Below are 23877 nucleotides of genomic sequence, written 5' to 3' on the forward strand. Positions count from 1 at the left end.
ATCCACCAGCACCACACTCTGAGGCGTGTGGGCAGACAGAGACCTAGCCCAGCACAATCCACACACACTCATTAAATGATGCGATAGATTACCATAAATTACAGTACAACAATGATTCTCCTCACGTCTCCATACCGGTTAGGCTAGATGCTACATATGGTATTTGAATAAGTTCCTGTAAGTAGGGAAATGTAGGCCCATTTGTTTTACACCCATATACCAGCTGGTAAGTCGTAACTTCAAGGTCTGACCAGAAACAAGGGCGTAGGAGCCGGGGGGGTACACATGCCCCTGGTACACATGCCCATGTTAAAAGCAGGTAAAACGGTTCCCCCCAATAATACAAATAATAATCTGCAAGAATTTTATTTAGAAAAATGAATCCCCAGATTCGTTGAGGGACTCTTATTTGAAAAGGCCTCCGCTGCTGGAATGTGTCACTTCCCCCCGCCCCAACTAAATGCTTCATTGTCACTCTCATTTGTTAAAAGCAGTCTGGCAGTGTGTGTAGCACCCCCATCATTACTCACTGCACCAGGTAAAGTAATTGTTGTTGGTAACAACAAAGTAAGTTTAAGTAAAACCTGTATGAAGGAGAATAAACTTTGATATGTTAGAACAAACGTGAGCAACTAAAACTTTCTCTTTGCTAGTAGCTAGTTGGCTTTACAGGTTTTATTTAACTAGCTAAAGCTGGGTAGTTCTGGTTGTGTGAAAAACTAATAGTGACTGTTTTGACGCCAAGAATAATTGCTAGCTTCAGAATTACTTGCACAATCACCGTCTTAGTCTTCATCAGAGGGGTAGCAAGTTGGCAATGGATGTGCCTTCAGTCAAGAAGAGAGAAAATAAAATAGACATGTTTTTTTCAAAGGAGTGTAAAGGACTTTGAAAGCTTAGATGTCTCTAAGAATGTATCACATTGATTTTCTCTGTAGTGTAAAGGACTGTAAGTAGGTTCTCTGCAACTGCCTGCACACCACCCCTGGCAAACTAGCTGTCTTTAAATTCATCACAGTGAAATTCTTCCTAGTAAAATGTTTTACATTTTTTGTATTATTTTTTGGTGTGGCGTGCTAAGCCTTTGCTGGACGTTTATTATCTCACTTTTTTTTGTTGCCGATAATTATAATTTTTTTAAACTGGAGAAAATAATTGAAATTGCAGGCATTGGTTTCGAAACTGCATTGGTATTCACTGTAACGTTGTAGTTCCCAAGGTATATCAATCCTGATTAGCCAATGGGCTTTCATGATTTTGCTGCAGTTTCATATTATTAGTTCAGCGCAAGATAACCCCCCCTCGCCTCTCCCGCCAAATTCAAAACCAAGGCAGCACTGAAGATGAGAGATTCGTTTTCACATGGCTAACAGCTAGTAAGCCTTCTTTTGTTATTTAAAAAAGTTCAGGGAGCAAAAGGTCATCAGCAAAGAAAAAATAAGGCAGGTGTCCGCTCATTTATTGCCTCTTGGACAAAGGAATATGGGTTTGTTTTGCTGAAGGACTGGTCTGTTTGTGCTCTCTGTTGTAAAACTGTTGTTTGTCGGACATGAAGTGTACAGCATTATTTTGAAACGAGACAAGAGAAAAACTTCAAGGATGAGGACAAGGCTGAAGGAATCAATAAGGCAGTGTCCAGGTATGACAAAAGCTACAGAGGTTTTTCTTTTAATTTATTTTACCAGGCAAGTGAGTTAAGAACAAATTCTTATTTACAATGACAGCCTACCCCGGACAAACCCTAACGACGCTGGGCCAATTGTGCTCCGCCCTATGGGACTCCCAATCACAGACGGTTGTGTTACAGCCTGGAATTGAACCAGGGTCTGTAGTGACGCCTCTAGCACTGAGATGCTGTGCCGTAGACCGCTGCACCACTCAGGAGCCCGCCCCTATAGGTGAGCTACAAAGTTGCACAGTGCATTGCTAAACATGGAAAACCATTTACTGATGGGGAATATATCAAGGAGGCTTTCCTCAGTAGTTCGCAGGCCTTATTTGATGGATTGCCTAACAGACACAATCATCTCAAAGATAAAAGACATGCCTGTGTCTGCCAGAACTGTTGAAAGGTGCGTCACTGAGATGGTTGAAAGTGTAAAGGAGCAGCAAACTGTAGTCAATACTAAGCAGCAGACTTTGACCGCACTGAAGTCTAACAAAACAGCCCCCACAATCTTTTTATCATCAATTTCTCTCAGCCAATCATCAGTCATTTGTGTAAGTGCTGTGCTTGTTAAATGTCCTTCCCTATAAGCGTGCTGAAAGTCTGTTGTCAATTTGTTTACTATGAAATAGCATTGTATCTGGTCAAACACAATTTTTTCCAGAAGTTTACTACAGGTTAGTAACAGACTGATTGGTCAGCTATTTGAGACAGTGAAGGGGGCTTTACTATTCTTAGGTAGCGGAATTACTTTTGCTTCCCTCCAGGCCTGGTGGCACACACTTTCTAGTAGCCTTAAATTGAAGTTATGACATATAGGAGTGGCAATATCGTCCGCTATTATCCTCAGTAATTTTCCATCCAAGATGACCCTGGTGGTTTGTCATTGTTGATATACAACAATTTTTTTACCTCATCCACACTCACTTTACTGATTTCAAAATTACAATGTTTCTCTTTCATAAAATGTACTTGGATGTGTAGTGTCAGCATTTGTTGCTGGCATGCCTAAGTTTGCTAATCGTTCCAATGAAAAAATAATTAAAAGTAGTTGGCAACATCAGTTTGCCCATATATCAATTTAAATTTGCCCATATGGAAGTTAAAATTTGTTTGTATCCCTTTCAAAAAATTCACTAGAAATTAGCATTTAAAAGCTGTTTTTCAACAACATTAAATCTGGATTCCTGTAGCAAAATGTCAGAGTCGCTCCTACACCCCTGACTGGAACTAAAGGGAACTTGGTACCAGGGTTGTAACCATATACCAGCATTGTGATACTTAGAAGTATCACATCAAGCAAACAAAACGTGAAGCAGACTTAATTTATTGAGAACTGTAGGCTAATGTTAAAAACAAACAGCCTTACGTTGTCAGCTTTTTGGAGTCACATTTGTTTATTTTCCAAGCTGTACCACATTTGACATAAAGCAGGTTATCAAAGAGCCATGGGAAATTGAGAATGGTGACAACCATACAGTGTCACGTTCCTGACCTATTTCTGTTAGTTTGTTATATGTGTTAGTTGGTCAGGACGTGAGTTTGGGTGGGCATTCTATGTTTTCTGTTTCTATGTTGGTTTATGGGTTGCCTGGTATGGCTCTTAATTAGAGGCAGGTGTTTGGCGTTCCTCTAATTAAGAGTCATATTTAGGTAGGTGTTTTCACAGTGTTCGTTGTGGGTGATTGTCTCCTGTGTTTGTGTATGTCATTGCGCCACACGGGACTGGTTTCGGTTTGTTTGTTCAGTGTCGTTTATGTGTAGGCTTTTTCCCTGTTCGTGCGTTCTCGTGTGTTATGTGAGTCCGTCGTCCAGATCTGTCTACACCGTTTGTTGTTTTGTTAGTTTATTAGTCAAGTTCGTGTTTTCGTGTTTTTTCTTTAATAAATCATGTCTTCACAATCCGCTGCATATTGGTTCAATCCCTGCTCCTCCTCTTCTGATGAAGAGGAAGAGGAAAGCCGTTACAGAATCACCCACCAATCCAGAACCAAGTGGCGTGAGTTCGAGCAGGAGACTACACAGGTATCATGGACTTGGGAGGAAATATTGGACGGGAAAGGTCCATGGGCACGGCCGGGAGAATATCGCCATCCCAAAGCTGAGCTGGAGGCAGCGAAAGCAGAGAGGCGGTGGTATGAGGAGGCAGCTAGGAGACGTGGCTGGAAGTCCGAGAGGAGACCCCAAAAATTTCTTGGGGGGGGCTAAGAGGTAGTGGGCCAAGGGCAGGTAGGAGACCTGCGCCCACTTCCCAGGCTTACCGTGGAGAGCGGGAGTACGGGCAGGCGCCGTGTTACGCAGTAGAGCGCACGGTGTCTCCTGTACGAGTGCATAGCCCAGTGCGGGTTATTCCACCTCCCCGCACTGGTAGGGCTAGATTGGGCATTGAGCCAGGTGTCATGAGGCCGGCTTAACGCGTCTGGTCTCCAGTGCGTCTCCTCGGGCCGGCTTACATGGCACCAGCCTTACGCATGGTGTTCCCGGTTCGCCTACATAGCCCGGTGCGGGTTATTCCACCTCCCCGCACTGGTCGGGCGACGGGGAGCATTCAACCAGGTAAGGTTGGGCAGGCTCGGTGCTCAAGGGAGCCAGTACGCCTTCACGGTCCGATATTTCCGGCACTACCTCCCCGCCCCAGCCCAGTAACCCCAGTGCCTCCAGTTCCGGCACCGCGCACTAAGCCACATGTGCGTCTCCTAAGTCCTGTGCACACTGTTGTTTCTCCCCGTACTCGTCCTGATGTGCGTGCACTCAGCCCGGTGCCACCAGTGCCGGTACCACGCACCAGGAATATAGTGCGCTTCGAGAGGTCAGTGTGCCCTGTCCCTGCTCCCCGCACTAGGCTTGAAGTGCATGTCCTCAGTCAGGTGCCTCCAGTTCCGGCACCACGCACCAAGCCTACAGTGCGTCTCAGCCGGCCAGAGTCTGCCGTCTGCCCAACGGCGCATGAACTGCCTGTCTGCCATGAGCCTGCAAAGCTGCCCGTCTGCCATGAGCCTACAGAGCCTTCCGCCAGACAGGAGCAGCCAGAGCTTTCCGCCAGACAGGTGCAGTCTGAGCCATCCGTCTCCGCAGCGCCATCTGAGCCATCCGTCTCCCCAGCCCGTCTGAGCCATCCGTCTCCCCAGCGCCGTCTGAGCCATCCGTCTCCCCAGCGCCGTCTGAGCCATCCGTCTCCCCAGCGCCGTCTGAGCCATCCGTCTCCCCAGCGCCGTCTGAGCCATCCGTCTGTCCTGAGCCATTAGAGCCGCCCGTCTGTCCCGAGCCGTCAGAGCCGATAGTCAGTCAGGAGCCGCTAGAGCCAGTCATCAGTCAGGATCTGCCAGAGCCGCCAACCAGACAGGATCTGCCAGAGCCGCCAACCAGACAGGATCTGCCAGAGCCGTCAGTGAGCCATGAGCGTCCAGAGCCTTCAGCCAGCCATGAGCGTCCAGAGCCGTCAGCGAGCCATGAGCGGCCAGAGCCGTCAGCGAGCCATGAGCGTCGAGAGCCGTCAGCCAGTCATGAGCTGTCCCTTAGCCCGGAGCGGCTATTTACCCAGAACTGCCCCTCAGTCCAGAGCTGTCTCTCTGTCCGGAGCTGCCTTTCAGTCCGGAGCTGCCCCTCTATCCTGATTTACCTCTCTATCCTGAGCTACCTCTCTATCCTGATCTATCCCTCTGTCTTGAGCTATCCCTCTGTCTTGATCTATCCCTCTGTCTTGATCTATCCCTCTGTCCCGGTGCTGCCCCTGTTGTCGATGTTACCAAAAGGATTTTGTGGGGGTAAGATGAGGGTGGACATTCATAGGGGGAGATGGAAGCTGGGATTGACTATGGTGGGGTGGGGACCTCGCCCGGAGCCTGAGCCACCACCGTGGTTAGATGCCCACCCAGACCCTCCCCTAGACTTTGTGCTGGTGCGCCCGGAGTTCGCACCTTATGGGGGGGGGGGGGGGGTTATGTCACGTTCCTGACCTATTTCTGTTAGTTTGTTATATGTGTTAGTTGGTCAGCACGTGAGTTTGGGTGGGCATTCTATGTTTTCTGTTTCTATGTTGGTTTATGGGTTCCCTGGTATGGCTCTTAATTAGAGGCAGGTGTTTGGCGTTCCTCTAATTAAGAGTCATATTTAGGTAGGTGTTTTCACAGTGTTCGTTGTGGGTGATTGTCTCCTGTGTTTGTGTATGTCGTTGCGCCACACGGGACTGGTTTCGGTTTGTTTGTTAAGTGTCATTTATGTGTAGGCTTTTTCCCTGTTCGTGCGTTCTCGTGTGTTATGTGAGTCCGTCGTCCAGATCTGTCTACACCGTTTGTTGTTTTGTTAGTTTATTAGTCAAGTTCGTGTTTTCGTGTTTTTTCTTTAATAAATCATGTCTTCACAATCCGCTGCATATTGGTTCAATCCCTGCTCCTCCTCTTCTGATGAAGAGGAAGAGGAAAGCCGTTACATACAGTTAGTACTACTTAAAGGCGCAGTGCAATTAAAAGTGATTTTCTTATTAATTTAAAAAATGTGTTTTACACTATGAGGTCGAAATAACACTGAAATTGTGGAAATGATGGTAATGCCCTTTTTGTGTAATAGCTGTTTAAAAAAATGCCTGGAATTTCAGCCTGTGAAAGTGGGATGGAAATTTTGGCCCACATCACGATTTCACATTATATGATCTGATTATAATAGACCAATAACTGACCATCTGGGTAAGAGGTTGTGCTCTAGACCATCCTATCAGCCAATCAGGGCTTTGTATGTAAATCTCCATATTTTTTTCCCTAACGCCCACACGATCCAACTGAGCATTTCAATGGCCAAAGTAGACTCAGGGAAATAACTGATACAAAATATATTTTGGAGTTATTTTCATCAAATAAACACTCATTTATTAGACATTGATGAATTTTTAAATGAAATTACAAACACTGCATGGGGGCTTTAGTTATCCAAGGGGAATCCACGTGTATTCATTAAAAACTTCTTCAAATGTAGGGTTCCCTAAATAGGGGACTTTGATATAATTTTTTTTATTCAATGTCGCCAAAATGAGAACCGTAGCCCCTATTCATGAATACAGGGTGTCTCCTGAAAGCTGGGGATCTTAGATTTCTAGATAAACCATACAATCTTTGGTGCGACTTAGTACCATATATGGACATTAAACCATAAAAGGGCAGGCCACACTCACGAGCGCATTTCAAGATAGCTGAGACTGACGGTCTGTTGGTGTGTGGAGAAGCTAAAACTATACAGCTAAAACTATACAAATCTTGAACAGCGTTGGTATGTGTTGAAAGTGTAGACTCCACAGATGATAAGGATATGTTATCTGTTGGCCTGTGACTTATCAATATCGATTCACAGCCCAGAGAGTCAATGAGTTCATTTTATACTTTGTTTTCACTAAACCACAAACATTTTACAAGGTAAGTTTCAATTTGGTCTGTGTTTAAACTAGAGCTACATGAATCGTTAGGTTCTTACGAACAAAAGTAGCCTATTGTCAATGTTCTCCAATGATGTATGGCTGAATTAGAACAGAGAAACTGAGAAAGAGACTTTGAAGGAAATTATTAGTGAGTCAGACACAGATGGGCTCTCGAGTGGCGCAGTGGTCTAAAACGTCACCGCAGTACCTGGTTAGAATCCAGGCTGCATCACATCCGGCTGTGATTGGGAGTCCCATAGGGCGACGCACAATTGGCCCAGCGTCGTCCAGGTTTGGCCGGGGTAGGCCGTCATTGTAAATAAGAATTTGTTATTAACTGACTTGCCTAGTTAAATAAATACATTTAAAACATGGTGGGAATGACCTATGACATGGGCAGAGAAAAAAGTTTTCTAGAAGGATTGGATTCCATTTTAGAAAATTAAAAATTCGTTAGTTTACTATATGTATTTAGTATTTTTTTATATAGTTATAGTCTGCTTCTTTTTGTTTTGTATTTACAGTATAGCAGTGTCCTGTCCTGTGTAGCCTATATCATGTGTGAAAGAAGATGCACTGGAAACGTCACGATGGGCGACATGCTATCGTACATTTCCCTGGTGATGTACATGGGACTGGCGAAGGTATCAGACTAGTTGACTAGTGGATCAAGTCTCCGCCCTACCGATTCAAGTTCCCCACCTCCATCATAAGTGAAAACCTTTTCTTTGCCATCAACCGTACTCTTCACATGAGTGACCCACAGAAGGATGAGGAGAATGAAGGGGACTGCAGGGTATGATTCTATCGCAAGAGTCAGGCCCGGTAAAATGTATAATGTATATCTGTTTTCATAATTTTTATTTTAAATAGTTCTTATTAATGTGGGATCTTTTATGCTTATTCGATGTGTAATAGCAGTGGAATTCATTCGGACACTTTGGAGAGGTTGAAATGACACCCCTTACTAAAACGTCTGTAACGTTTACATAGCTTTTGGAATAATTCCTCATATAAAACCATGAGTGTAGCTTAGAAATACGAATAGCTAAGCATGGGGATATGACTGAGGGCAAAAATGGCTTTCAAAACCAGATTGTGATGCAAGGTGATGCTTTCATTATATGACCATTGTGGTCTCTCTCCTGTCCATGTTTGCATGTGGAGTGTTAACACAGTCATCAACCCTTTTCAAATGACCAGCCTTTGACTTTCTGTTTTCCAGGAAGTTGGGAGAATGAAGGTAGAGCTCTTTTCCGGTTGTGGTTCCCAAGAGGGCAGAGAACTTTAGGTAATATAAAGCACTAAGAGATGTATTGATTTATTTATTGAATATTCGAAACATACAATATACTTGCAGTGAAGCCGCTCAATAACTACATCATACCAGTCATCTAACAGATTCCCATTCAGAGTGACAAACAGAAGCATCCAGGGTCAATGCCTTGCTCAAAGGCATGCTGACCAATCTACCACCAGGCCAAAAAACGTGAACTCGAACCCTCCAAGATCCCCCCACAGTTCCCCAATAGCTGTCCCTCAACCATTCGAGACCCCTCCCACACTCCCCAGGAAGAAAAAAAAAATACAATTAATTCCATTCCCCACCCCGAAGAACCCCCCAAAGCACCAACAACCAAGAGAATGAACTAGAGAGACAAAAGGAAAAGACAGAAGAAAACAGCAAACAATGCCATTTTTTTTTTAAATAATCAATTTAAAACAAAGGACATCAAGGACAATTAAAATCATAACAGCAATGTCAACTGTATATGTTTGTGTGCATGTCTGGCACTATTACATACACAGTGGGGAGAACAAGTATTTGATACACTGCCGATTTTGCAGGTATTCCTACTTACAAAGCATGTAGAGGTCTGTAATTTTTTATCATAGTTATTATTCAACTGTGAGAGACGGAATCGAAAACAAAAATCCAGAAAATCACATTGTATGATTTTTAAGTAATTCATTTGCATTTTAATAAAAATATGTCAATCATTATTTGAATATGTTGATAACCCATTGTTTAAAAGTGATAATGTCCTCGAAGCCGGTGTTTGGAGGATATATTGGCTTCGAGGGCATTATCGCTTAATTAGTTGTGATACAAACGTTGGGCTATGTTTTGATTTTTAATACATTCTAAGGCTGCATGATGGGACTCTAATGATGATTTGAAAAAAGGTCGCAAGCTGCACACACTTCATCAGTCTCTCATTCACAATTTGACAAGCACTTGATAATATTCTCACCAGGCATCGAATTTCCCGGTGTCATCCCCCTTGTGTGGCCGCAACGCCCCCTAAAAAATCCACGCCTTTTGCGGCCAAAGTGGCCGTTGTGTCTTTGGGCTGAATATAATAGGCTAATTATAATCTCCTTCTCCCTGCTGCCGTGCTCCGAAGCACCTCTAACTCACATGGCTCTCTCAGATGTAGCCAATGCCTTCAAGTGATTGGGTCCTTCTCACAGGCATTTCAGCTAAGAAGTAGGCTACAAGTGAATGAAGACAGACACATCTGGGAGGCAACTGCGCCCGTCCCTCTTATTGAATTCCAAGGAGCATTTTGGAGATGTAAGAACTGTCCACATTTAGCCTACTTATCGTCAGCCAACAAGATGAGTAGGCCTAACGAACAGCAAAAGCACTAGCTTATGTCAATCTACTATCCCGCATAGTACAAAAGTTGACCTATTCTATTGGTCAACTTATCCTTCTGTGTAAGAAATAAATATTCCAAACATACTCTGGGACTGTTGTGGGACGCAATATAGATCCCAGATTAATACAACCACGCATCCCCAAAATTTGAAAAGCAATGAGGACAGATCGTTTAGCTTAAAATGTTGATAAGCTATTCGGCTATTTTTTCACATTATAACCACAGAAATGCGCACACGGCAGTAGGCGATAAGTGCGAGTGTTCTCGAACGTGACGGCAAATGTGATGATCCTTGTAATGCTTTATTATAAAGGTGCCTTTTTATGGTGAAAATGTTCTTCCCCAAACTTGAAACTCGGGCGCAGCTTATGTATGCCACTTAGGCTCTACAGCGGGTTATAAAGCAGATGAATGTGCTTAATTTTAAGAAGTAATTTGGCCACTTTAGTTGTGATACAAACCTTATTCAAACATATCGGCCTATGGGCTAGGATAGATGAGGTGTGCGACTATGATTTGAAAAAGGTCGCCAAAAAAAGGTATGCCCTGTTTCTTGCCTTACTGCACAGGGTATCATTCTGTTACGAGAATTATGTTATCAATGTTCATAAACTGAACTTTAATTCAACTGCTTAGTCTGCAAACCGGAAGGCAGGCTCAGGGCAGGCAGAGGTCAGTAATCCAGGGTGGTATAACAAGGTACAGAATGACAGGCAGGCTCAGGGTCAAGGCAGGCAGAATGGATAACAGGGAAGATGGGCGACAGCTGTAGAGGGGTGGAGACAAGCACAAACACGGGAGTGACAAAGATGTTAAAAAGAAAGACAAAAGCTAGCCAGGCTAATTACAAGCCAAACTAAAGAGGTGAATCTTCACTTTGTGTGAAAAGGTCCCTGGTATGGCGTGGTACGGCATTCCAGAGGTTTGTGGTGTAAAAGCTAAAAGTCGCTTCCCCACTTGACAGTAATAAGTGTAAGAAATTCCAAAAAAGTCTGGAAATATTTAGAAATAGCCTTTGACCACTCAGAATGGCTCATAGAATAATTTGCTATTTAGATTTGATGTCAGCAACTACAGACATTCCTACAAGGATACAGTAACTGACTAATAGCCTGCATTGTTCTATTGCACTCTTTTTCTAAAATGTTGGGACAGAACAGAAGAACACTTGACATTCACGAGGCCACCCTGGAACCCACCTCTTCTGACTCCTCCTGATCAGGCAATTATCAGGCAATTATGGAGGGAGCTAACAAGCTCGTGTAAGCCATTTACAAAGAATAAAAATGTAACTATTTAAAATTAGGCCTATATAGATGCTTCAGAAATCATTCATAGGCAATTGGATTTTGTAGAGAAAGACACAAGGGGGCGCTATGAGCAAAGGAGTCACAAGCAATATGACTTTCATCAAAGGATTCACAAGCAACATGATTGCATCAGGTGTGGCACCAGACCAGGAGGTGTCCTGGTTTGGGAAATTTTGCTACAAGTGCAAGGGAAAAAATCATTTTGGGAAAATGTGTTTTGCAGAGGACAAGTATTGGAGACAAAATGTTCACATCATTGAAAATGGAGGAGAATGAACAAAGTGAATTGTTTGTGGGCACTGTGGATTGCATGGAGGACAGGCAATAACCATCACAGGTCCATACTGTAGCTAGTGACCACTGGGTTGTACCACTAGTGGTCAATGGTACAATTTTGACCTTAAAGCTGGATACAGGAGCTAAAGCCAACCTAATAAATATGAGGGATTTTCATGAGTTAAAGCACAAACCAGCCATCATGCAAAAAGCTGTGGCTCTCAAAGCGTACAATGGCCAAGCAATTGAGACTAAAGGTTTGTGTCGGCTAACTGTAAAGGGGAAAACAAGAAGCCACACACTTATGTTTGTGATTGTACCAGAGGGGCACGATTCTCTTTTGGGGGATACAGCATGTGAGTCGTTGGGACTGGTTAAGCGAGTGTACACCATTAATGACTTTGACTGGCTGCACAGTGTTCAACGGGTGACAAGTAATCAAAATGGTGAGGAGATTGCGCAAAGGTATTCGGATGTGTTCACAGGATTTGGAGCATTGCCTCTCATTCGCTCTATTACCCTCACAGAGAATGCCAAGCCAGTGAATCATGCACCACGCAGAGTTCCGGTGCCACTACGGAAGGATCTAAAGAAGGAGTTGGTAAGAATGGTGAAACTCGATGTGTATGTGAAAACAGAGGAGCCAACAGACTGGGTGAATTCCATGGTGTGTGTTTGGAAAAGGAATGGAGATCTGAGAGTCTGTTTGGACCCCAAGGACCTTAATAAATGTATCAAAAGGGAGCATTTTCAGATTCCTAAGAGGGAGGAGATATTGTGTGAAATGGCTGGCGCAAATGATTTCAAAAAGTACGATCTTTGTCCTCATGTGAAGTTGCAAACCATAGTCGGGCATTTTTATGGCGGTTTTGGAGCAGTGGCTTCTTCATTGCTGAGCGCCTTTCAGGTTATGTCGAAATAGGACTCGTTTTACTGTGGATATAGATACTTTTGTACCTGTTTCCTCCAGCATCTTCACAAGGTCCTTTGCTGTTGTTCTGGGATTGATTTGCACTTTTCGCACCAAAGGACATTCATCTCTAGGAGACAGAACGCGTCTCCTTCCTGAGCGGTATGATGGCTACGTGGTCCCATGGTGTTTATACTTGGGTACTGTTGTTTGTACAGATGAACGTGGTACCTTCAGGCGTTTGGAAATTGCTCCCAAGGATGAACCAGACTTGTGGAGGTCTACAATTTTTTTCTGAGGTCTTGGCTGATTTCTTTTGATTTTCACATGATGTCAAGTAAAGAGGCACTGAGTTTGAAGGTAGGTCTTGAAATACATCCACAGGTACACCTCCAATTGAGTCAAATTATGTCAATTAGCCTATCAGAAGCTTCTAAAGCCATGTCATCATTTTCTGGAATTTTCCAAGCTGTTTAAAGGCACAGTCAACTTAGTGTACTTCTGACACACTGAAATTGTGATACAGTGAATTATAAGTGAAATAATCTGTCTGTAAACAATTGTTGGAAAAATTACTTGTGTCATGCACAAAGTAGATGTCCTAACCGACTTGCCAAAACTGTAGTTTGTTAACAAGAAATTTGTGGAGGGGTTGAAAAACAAGTTTTAATGACTCCAACATAAGTGTATGTAAACTTCTGACTTCAACTGTATATCCTACCAATGGGACATTAAAAACTGTAATATCTTATGTTTCCCAGAGTCATGGCTGAACGACAACATTAATAACATACAGCTGGCAGGTTATACACTATCGGCAGGATAGAACAGCAGCCTCTGGTAGGACACAGGGTGGGAGCCTATGCATATTTGTAAACAACAGCTGGTGCACGATGTCTAAGAAAGTCTCAAGGTTTTGCTCGCCTGAGGTAGAGTATCTCATTATAAGCTGTAGACCACACTATCTACCGAGAGAGTTTACCTGTATTTTTCGTAGCTGTCTACATACCACCACAGACCGATGCTGGCACTAAAACAGCACTCAATGAGTTGTATACTGCTCTAAAGCAAACAGGAAAACACTCATCCAGAGGCGGCGCTCCTAGTGGCCCGGGGACTTTAATGCAGGGAAACTTAAATCAGTTTTACCTCATTTCTATCAGCATGTTAAATGTGCAACTAGAGGGAAAAAACTCTAGACCACCTTTACTCCACACACAGAGATGCATACAAAGCTCTCCCTCGCCCTGCATTTGGAAAATCTGACCATAAGTCTATCCTCCTGATTCCTGCTTACAACCAAATATTAAAGCAGGAAGCACCAGTGACTCGGTCTCTATAAAAGTGGTCACATGAAGCAGTTGCTAAACTACAGGACTGTTTTGCTAGCACGGACTGGAACATGTTCCCGGGATTCTTCCGATGGCATTGAGGAGTACACCACATCAGTCACTGGCTTCGTCAATAAGTGCATCGATGACGTTGTCCCCACACTGACTGTCCGTACATATTCCAACCAAAAGCCATGGATTACAGGCAACATTGGTGCTGAGCTAAAGGGCAGAGCTGCCGTTTTAAAGTAGCGGGACTCTAACCCGGAAGCTTATAAGAAATCCCACTATGCCCTCTGACGAACCATCCATCAGGTGAAGCATCAATACAGGACTAAGATCGAATCGTACTACATCGAGCTCTGACACTCGTCGGATGTGGCAGGGCTTGCAAACTATTACAGACTGCAAAGGGAAGCACAGCCGAGAGCTGCCCAGTGACACGAGCCTACCAGACGAGCTAAATAACTTCTATGCTTGCGTCGAGGCAAGTGACACTGAAATATGCATGAGAGCATCAGATGTTCCGGACGACTGAGTGATCATGCTCTCCGCAGCCGATGTGAGTAAAACCTTTAAACAAGTCAACATTCACAAGGCTGTAAGGCCAAACGGATTACCAGGACGTGTACTGCGAGCATGCGCTGACCAACTGGCAAGTGTCTTCACTGACATTTTCAACCTCTCCCTGTCTGAGTCTGTAATACCAACATGTTTTAAAGCAGACCACCATAGTCCCTGTGCCCAAGAACACTAAGGTAACCTGCCTAAATGACTACCGACCCGTAGGCTGGTCATGGCTCACATCAACACCATTATTCCAGAAACCCTAGACCCACTCCAATTTGCATACCGCACCAACAGATGCACAGATGATGCAATCTCTATTGCACTCCTAACTGCACTTTCACACCTGGACAAAAGGAACACTATGTGAAAATGCTATTCATTGACTACAGCTCAGCATTCAACACCATAGTGCCCTCAAAGCTCATCACTAAGCTAAGGACCCTGGGACTAAACACCTCCCTCTGCAACTGGCTCCGCCCCCAGGTTGTAAGGGTAGGTAACAACACATCCGCCACGCTGATCCTCAACACGGGGGCCCCACGGGTGTGTGCTCAGTCCCCTCCTGTACTCCCTGTTCACTCATGACTGCAAGGCCATGCACGACTCCAACACCATCATTAAGTTTGTTGATGGCACAACAGTGTTAGGCCTGATCACCGACAACGATGAGACAGCCTATAGGGAGCAGGTCAGAGACCTGACCATGTGGTGCAAGGACAACAACCTCTCCCTCAACCTGATCAAGACAAAGGAGATGATTGTGGACTACCGGAAAAGGAAGGAGCACAATAGCTGGTGCACGATCTCTAAGGAAGTCTCAACTTGAAGCTCTCAAGTGGAGCAGGTTGAGAGCTTCAAGTTCCTTGGCGTCCACATCACCAACAAACTAACATGGCCCAAGCACACCAAGACAGTCGTGAAGAGGGCACGACAAAACCTATTCCTTTAAGCAAACTTTTTTTGCTTAAACTTTAAAAAAACACTTTGTGGACTAAATGTGTCATTACACTTTGCATGTTGTAAAAAAAAATGTTTTCTTCATATTTCTATTTCTCATTTTAGCCATTTAGCAGACACCCTTATCCAGAGCGATTTACAGTAGTGATTGCATACATTTTCATACTTTTTTGTACTGGTGTCCCGTGCGATAAGTGTTTAGCACCATCCATGTTGCGGTGATACTTAAACCATTACTTAAACCTGGTTTTAACATGTATCCTTTGTTCTGCACATTGTGTTTAAGCCCACATTTTTAGACAGGTGTACATTATTAAAAGACGCTATGGGATCTGACTGTGATCAGATCATATAGGTGTAAATGGACAAGATCAGGACGAAGGACACATGTTAGAGGCAGGTATACAGGGCCTAAATACATTTTTGTCACAATGTTTTGTGATGTGTTTTAATGTGGCTTTGCTTAGTGCCTCAAACATCCTGCAATAAATGTTGTTAAATTGGTAATAATAATTTTTTTGCTTAAACTTAAAAAGTACTTGGTGGACTAAATGTATCATTACACTGTGCATATTGTAAAATAAAATGTGGTGTGTTCTAATGTGGCTCTGCTTCGTGGCTCAAACATTTTTTTCTTATGTGTTTTACGGATGAAGTAATCCAAAAGTAACTGAAAATAATCAAATTACATTACTGAGTTCAGGTAATCCAAAAGTCACGTTACTGATTACAATTTTAGACAGGTAATTAGTAACTGTAACGGATTAAATTTAAAAAGTAACCTACAATGGCATAAAATGTAATAGCCTACTTAATGGCGAGCAAATGCAAATGTAGACCTATCATTCTCCACACTTAATGTCAGTTTCATTGTGGACTTTTCCCCCATAACAGAAGCACGCAAGGGAGGTCTATAACTTCCATTTTAAAGTTGCACTCACGCAAAGTTGAGACCCAAGAACTGAGCATGAGTACCTTTCGCTTGATATGGTTTTCCATAAGAAAAGTAGGTATTAGAATGCAGCTATCTTTAAGCTACCTCTGAGCAAATGTATATAAAGCACTCTAGTGCGCATAGTCGTTTTCGAATGCTTTGTCGCCTTATATCAGTTCTAGGGCGTTAATACGTTTTATGGGAAAAGGGTTGGAATGTCTCCATAATGACTGATCTAAATAGCCTACATACAATACAAAAAATGTTGCCCTCCTCGCTCAGTAACAGCCGGCTCACTGCCTGATTGTCAGTAGCAGCAGATCACAGTGAAATATATATACGCAATGGCGGCCGCAGTGCAATTTAGAAGTAGCCGAAAAACCAGCAACGCACTACGAATCACCTGTGACATAATTTTCAAAGCAGACCAATTTTATGGAAAACCGAGGTCATGGCAACCTTGTGTAAGTGTGATTTCTCCCCTTCTCAGCTGTCTACAGCTTCCTGGTTTCCACCAATCAGAATGCCCGAATGCACATTTGGACACTGACCCCTCCCACTCCAGGTCAGAGTGGCTATCGTTTTCGGCAGATGAAGACGCAAGTTGTCTGTGTGATGAGTGTTTACTGGAGGAAACGGTGGAGCATGTGTTGATATTTTGTCAACTGTATGATGTAGATAGGGAGAGTGTGTGAAAGGGTTATGCCTTGATCACACTGATAGCATCATTGCGCAAAATAGTACGCAGCAGCATCATCTGGATATGTGTGCAACAAAAGTTCAACGTTCACCTTCTGCGACCATATCTGTCAAGCCGTCAACGCAAACAGCTTAACACATACGCCAAATCAAATTGTATTGGTCACATACACATATTTAGCAGATGTTATTGCGGGTGTAACGAAATGCTTGTGTTCTTACCTCCAACAGTACAGTAGTATCTAATAATACACACCAATCTAAAAGTAAAAGAATGGAATAAAGAAATATATAAATACTAGGACGAGTAATGTCAGAGTGGCATTGACTAAAATACAGTAGAATTTTCCCTTTGATGCACCTGTACTGACCTTGCCTTCTGGATGATAGCGGGGTGAACAGGCTGTGACATCAGGTGCTGTAAGTGTCCTGGAGGGCAGGCTGTGTGCCCCCGGTGATACATTGGGCAGACTGTACCACCCTCTGGAGAGCCCTGCGGTTGCGGGTGGTGCAGTTGCCATAACAGGCAGTGATACAGCCCAACAGAACGCTCTCAATTGTGCATCTGTAAAAGTTTGTGAGGGTCTTAGGGGCTAAGCCGAATTTCTTCAGCCTCCTGAGGTTGAAGAGGCGCTGTTGCGGAGTACAGGAGGGGGCTGAGCACGCACCCTTGTGGGGCCCCAATGTTGAAGATCAGCGTAGTGGAGGTATTGTTTCCTACCTTCACCACCTGGGGACAGCCTGTCTGGAAGTCCAGGACCCAGTTCCACATGGTGAGGTTCAGACCCAGGGCCCCGAGCTTAATGATGAGCTTGGAGGGTACTATTGTGTGGAAGGCTGAGCTGTGGTCAATGAACAGCATTCTTACATAGGTATTCCTCTTGTCCAGATGGGATAGGGCAGTGTGCAGTGCGATGGCATCGTCTGCGGATATATTGGGGTGGTATGCAAATTGAAGTGGGTGTCGGTGGAGGTGATATGATCCTTAACTTGCCTCTCAAAGACTTCATGATGACAGAAGTGAGTGCTACGGGGCGATAGCCATTTAGTTACCTTTGCTTTCTTGGGTACAGGAACAATGGTGGACATCTTGAAGGAAGTGGGGACAGCAGACTGGGATAGGGAGAGATTGAATATGTCCGTAAACACTCCAGCCAGCTGGTCTGCGTATGCTCTGAGGATACGGCTAGGGATGCCATCTGGGCCGGCAGCCTTGCGATGGTTAACACGCTTAAAAATGTCTTACTCACGTCGGCCACAGAGAACGAGAGCTCACCGTCCTTGGGAGTGGGCCGCGTCAGTGGCACTGTGTTATCCTCAAAGCGGGCGAAGGTGTTTAGCATGTCCGGGAGCAAGACGTCGGTGTCCGCGACGTGGCTGGTTTTCCCTTTGTAATCTGTGATTATCTGTAGATTATCTGTAGACCCTGCCACATACGTCTCGTGTGACTCCACTTTATCTCTGTACTGACATTTGCCTGGACTTTACTGTCCAGGGACTAAACATTAGCGAGTATACTTTATGCGCACTTTACCTCTGCGTTTCCATGGTTTGCGCTACTCTTAAACCATGGCGAGAGATTCTAGATGTTTAGCGCATGCGCAATAAGATTTATGACTGTGGCACCAGACATATCAGATCAGATAAGATATCCACCAGTCCTGAGAGAGAGGGATATAAAATATTGCCTGTAAGTAATTAGTTATCTCGAGCGAGCGAGGGAGATGCTTTTACATGTACTGCTGTAAATGTGTATGCTGTTCTTTGAATATCCTTGTATAGATGCTATGCCATTCATTCCTGTGTAGATATTCCTGTGCATCTTGTATATTTGTTCTTACCTGAAGATTTCTGTGTCTGTGTGTGTGTGTGTGAATACTAAATCAAATTGTATTGGTCACATATATGTGATTAGCACATGTTATTGCGGGTGTAGCGAAATTCTTGTGTTTCTAGCTCCAACAGTGCAGTAATATCTAACAAGTAATATCTAAAAAATGTCCCAACATATACCCAATACATACAAATCTAAGTAAGGAATGGAATTAAGAATATATAAATATATGGTCGAGCAATGTCAGAGCAGCATAGACTATAGTATAGTAGTATACTATAGTGTGTGGTGGTGATCTGTACTGTTCTTGCCAGACAGTCTGTAGTGAGTCAGAACCAATTATATCACATTAAGTACTAGCGGGTGAAGGCATTCACAGCCGAACGCTCAAACGGCTTCAGCTAGGCATTTTTACAATAGGTAAGGCTGTACCAGCAGAGGCGCCTCATAGGAGGAACAGGCCGTCCTCATCAGTGAATTTCAGAAAAATCTAAATAGTGAAACAATTAAAAAGGTATCCTTTTTAGATAAAACGATACTAAATATATTCACTTCACCAAATAATTGATTAAAATACCCACTTTGGCACTAAAGGTCTACAGTAACCTCAACAGCACTCTGTTGGTGTAGCCGGAGGACAGCTAGCTTCCATCCTCCTCTGGGTACATTGAATTTAATAGAAAAACCTATGAGGCTCATGGTTCTCACCCCCTTCCTTAGACTTACACAGTAATTATGACAACTTCCAGAGGACATCCTCCAACCTATCAGAGCTCTTGCTGCATGAAACGACATCTTGTCCATCCAATCAAAGGATCAGAGAAAGAATCTAGTACTGAAACCATAAGCTACAGCTAGCTAGCTAGCACTGCATAAAATGTGGTGAGTAGTTGACTCCAAGAAAGAGACAATAGTTAAAGGAGTAGCAAGTGTAGCAAGAGAGAGAGAGCTATATTTTGTTTTTTCCCTTCACTTTCCCTTACTTAGCTAGCGAATGCAGCTAGCTAGCTAGTTTAGCCTACTCAAATACCCGCCTCAAACAGAGAGGGATGCTATGCCAGCTAGCTGGCTATAGCTACCCAACACTGGAACTCCAAGTCAAGGTAAGCTTTTGGTATTGTATTTTTTTTGCCACTGGGGCACTGTACTGCATGATTGTAGCGGGTTTACTAACCCGTTAGTTCTAATAGCAATGTTGACTATGATGTCAACTAATTTGGTGACAACGATGTAGGCTGTGTGTAGAGGTTATGATATGAGGTTTGGCTTGGAAAGGTTTTTACAGTGAGCAAAGTGATGATGCTGTTTGTATGTGGTATGTGGCTGCTATGAGGGTGAACTGTGTTTGCGCGTGATCATGGGTGTATTTCTTCTGTCGATTCTGTTGATTTATTTTTTTTAAAATGGAAGCAGACTGAAAGGAGAAACATACCTGAATTTGTCCAATAAAAACTGTTGTTTGCAACTGTTGGACTCATGATTACACCCTAGACTGTTTTGATACCACAGACTGGAATATGTTCCGGAGTTCATCAAATGGCATTGAGGAGTATACCGCCTCAGTCATCGGCTTCATCAATAAGTGCATTGACGACGTCGTCCCCACGTGACCGTACGTACATATCCCAACCAGAAGCCATAGATTACAGGCAACATACGCATAGAGCTAAAGGCTAGAGCTGCCGCTTTCAAGGAGTGGAACACTAATCCGGACGCTTATAAGAAATCCCGGTATGCCCTCAGACAAACCATCAAACAAGCAAAGCGCCAAAACAGGATTAAGATTGAATCCTCCTACACCGGCTTTGACGCTCGTCAGAGGTGGCAGGGCTTGAAAACTATTAAAGGACTACAAGTACAACATGAACCTGCACCTCCAGAGCTGGAGCAACCATCTGGGTCCTTGACTCCAGAATTAGAGCAATCTCTTGAGCCTCAATCTGAAACACTGGAGCAACCACTTTCTTCCTCCACTCCAGAAAAAAAGTGAAAAGTGTATCAAAACGTTGGAAGCGACTGCAAAAGGAAAATATTAGAACTAAAGAAGAAAATTCTCCAATTGGAAATGCAACTAAAATAATCATAACAAAAAAGCAACAAATTACGAAAGGACATGCAAAGGTCAAATAAATTCAAACGCAATCTAAGTGAAAAATACAGGCCACGAGGGAAAAAGAAAATGTCTTTAGAGAGGAAAACACAGGTCATTGCATTTCTCAGTAGAGATGAAAATAGTCACCTTCTCTCAGGGAAGAAAGACACTGTCACGCAAAATGTGGTTCAAAGGCACATACTCATGAAATCTCTAAAAGAACTCCATGCAGAGTACAATTCAGAGGTGGATGGGACAATCTCGCTGTCATACAGACAGTTTTTACGACTGCGGCCATTTTACATTACAGAGCCGAAGAAAAAAGATTTGCTAAAAGAAAAATACTATTGCTGCTACTAATAATAGTTCATAGGATCATAATTGTTATTGCTGAAGAAATCAGATTTAACCAATATTTGTGGGCCGTAGTGATATGTCATTCAGGGTAACAAATATTGTCATACAGTATAACACCAGTATTTTTATATTAAAATACAATAACTTTGTTTTGTTGACTCAGAGAGACAAAAACTAATCTCAAAGTTTGAAGTGAAAAATATTTTCATAGATTTTAGCATTTTTTTCAGTGTAAGGCAGGAAGTTCTGTAAAAAAAACTTCAACAAATTTTGAGTTATTTGATGTGTCACGGGTACATGTGGTATTCAAAATAAAATAATTTCACATTTCTGCCAGTCTAAGCATGGATATATAACCTTGTGATTTTGAAAAATGGGCATATATATATATATTATTTTTTTAAACAGTGCTATAGGGGCTGCAGGTAGCCTAGTGGTTCGAGCATTGGGCCAGTATGCTAGATCCAATCCCTGAGCTGACATGGTATAAATCTGTCGTTCTGAACAAGGCAGTTAACCCACTGTTCCTAGGGTGTAATTGTAAATAAGAATTTGTTCTTAACTGACTTGCTTAGTTAAATAAAGGTAAAATAAAAATGTAATAAATACTGAATGACATTCATATGAATCACAATAAAAATTATTTATTGGCTTTATTCTTGAATATACCTAATATAAGGGCATAGGTGACACTCCAATGAACATTAAAAAAGCATTTTAGGGAATTGGAATTGCAGTTTTATATATTTTTGCTACTTTGAAAGTTTCTTCAAGTGAAGTCGCAAAATCCATCAAGCGCTATGATGAAACTGGCTCTCACACAGGAAAGGAAGACCCAGAGTCACCTCTGCAAGCAGAGGATAAGTTCATTTGAGTTAACTGCACCTCAGATTGCTGCCCAAATAAATGCTTCAGAGTTCAAGTAACAGACACATCTCAACATCAACTGTTCAGAGGAGACTGCATGAATCAGGTCTACGTGGTCAAATTGCTGCAAAGAAACCACTACTAAAGGACACCAATAAGAAGAGGAGACTTGCTTGGGCCAAGAAACACGAGCAATGGACATTAGACCGGTGGAAATCTGTCCTGTTCTGACTTGGTGGTGCACATGTATCCTATAGCCTGTTTTAGAGAAATATCATCATTGAATATTGTAAGAGCTTTTATTGTCTGTTTATATGCCCCCTTTATTTATCCTACGGTTCTGAATTGTTGTACAGGGAGAATACTGTAAGAACGGCCCATGTTCTGAATTATGTCGCTGTGCATTTAAAAAATGCTGAACAAATAAATAATTATATTGACTATATCCGTCCTAGCACGCTCATGAATGTCTCTTATCCTCTCTTCATCCATTTATGCCATAGTTTGTACTTCTCAATTGTCAGTAGAAACCACATATGTTTAAGCAAGTCGGCCATATCAGCTATGTTTTTTTAAAAGGCAGTAAATGAGGCTGAATGAACTGTTTTGCTGCCCGACAAGGCTCCGCTGATAGCCAGGTGTAGCAGTGTTGGGACTGCGGTTGGGACTCTGCTGTTGGGACAGCTTTATGTAGGCCCCAACAGTTTGTGTGCACCGTTTGTCACCGTTATAGTGCTGTTAATGTAAGGGAAAGGGGGATACCTAGTCAGTTGTACAACTGAATGCCTTCAACTGAAATGTGTCTACCGCATTTAACCCAACTCCTCTGAATCAGAGAGGTGCGGGGGCCTGCCTTAAATCGACATCATTGTTTAGTGTTGTGGCTTTGCTGGCATGCATCTAAAAAAAAATGTTTTTTTGCTACACCAAGATTGACATGCTAAAATCACCACTGGCTAGGTTGTATAAAACTCCATGGTATAGGGAAAATTCAAGTATCATGTGGTAGCAAAACCTATCGATGTTACATTGAGCTGGGTGAATGGAATATGAATGAGTCATCAAATATGCTGTAACAGAAATAATGCAACGCTCATAAAACATTTTCTCGTCCTCCCTCATCTTAAACGGCACCCACCTACACTGTGCTGCACATTGAAGTATGAATGTACAATATTCACAATAGACTGACTGGGGAGGTGATTTCCCACAGTCAAAGTCCTGCAAAATGAGCTACAATGGTTATGTACACTTCACAATTGTGTTCTGTGGGTGTCATCGAGTAGGTCACCGAGTAGGCTGATACCGTTGTTTTACCACCACCAACAGAGTTTACTTTAGCTAACCCCCACCAACAGAGGTCACTTTAGCTAGCTAAGTGGACTCCAGTTACGTTTCTAGAAAATAACTGGCTATATAATTGGTAGCTACTAGTAGTTACTGGCAATTTGAACAGTTTTTGTCAAACTACTTTGTTCCCCTGCCGGGTTTATTCATGCTTTTGTGACTGAAAGTTGGCAAGAAAATGTCCCAAATGTGACTGCAAATAGGCTGTTTTCATATAATTCCGCCGATTAGAGGGTTTGTGCACATTTACATTAGTGTTTCAGTAACTAAGTTACTAAGCTAATTCTTACTTGTGTTTTTGTTGCATTTCAAGTGGAGTGGCATTCCTGACAGGCTAGCATGCTGATAGGCCAGGGCCCATATTCCCCTGATATTATAATATATTATGCCTTCACTGAGATGCTTTGTGAATATGGTCCCTGGAAGAACACTGTTGCACAGCAGTCCTTACACCACAGGTCCCTAGAGCAGGGGTAGGCAACCCTGTTCCCAAAATATTATTGTATGGTATTGAACAGATATTCATTTGCTCCGTTTGTGGGGGTGTGGCTTGACGCAATGAGTTACGTATTTAAGGTACCTTTTGAACCCACAACCCAACCCCTCCCAGCTTCTCAACTAGTTGTTCAATACAGTACCGTTTCAGTTCCATTTAAC

This window comes from Salvelinus fontinalis, chromosome 8 (genome assembly GCF_029448725.1).
Source record: "Salvelinus fontinalis isolate EN_2023a chromosome 8, ASM2944872v1, whole genome shotgun sequence".
NCBI classification, from domain to species: domain Eukaryota; kingdom Metazoa; phylum Chordata; class Actinopteri; order Salmoniformes; family Salmonidae; genus Salvelinus; species Salvelinus fontinalis.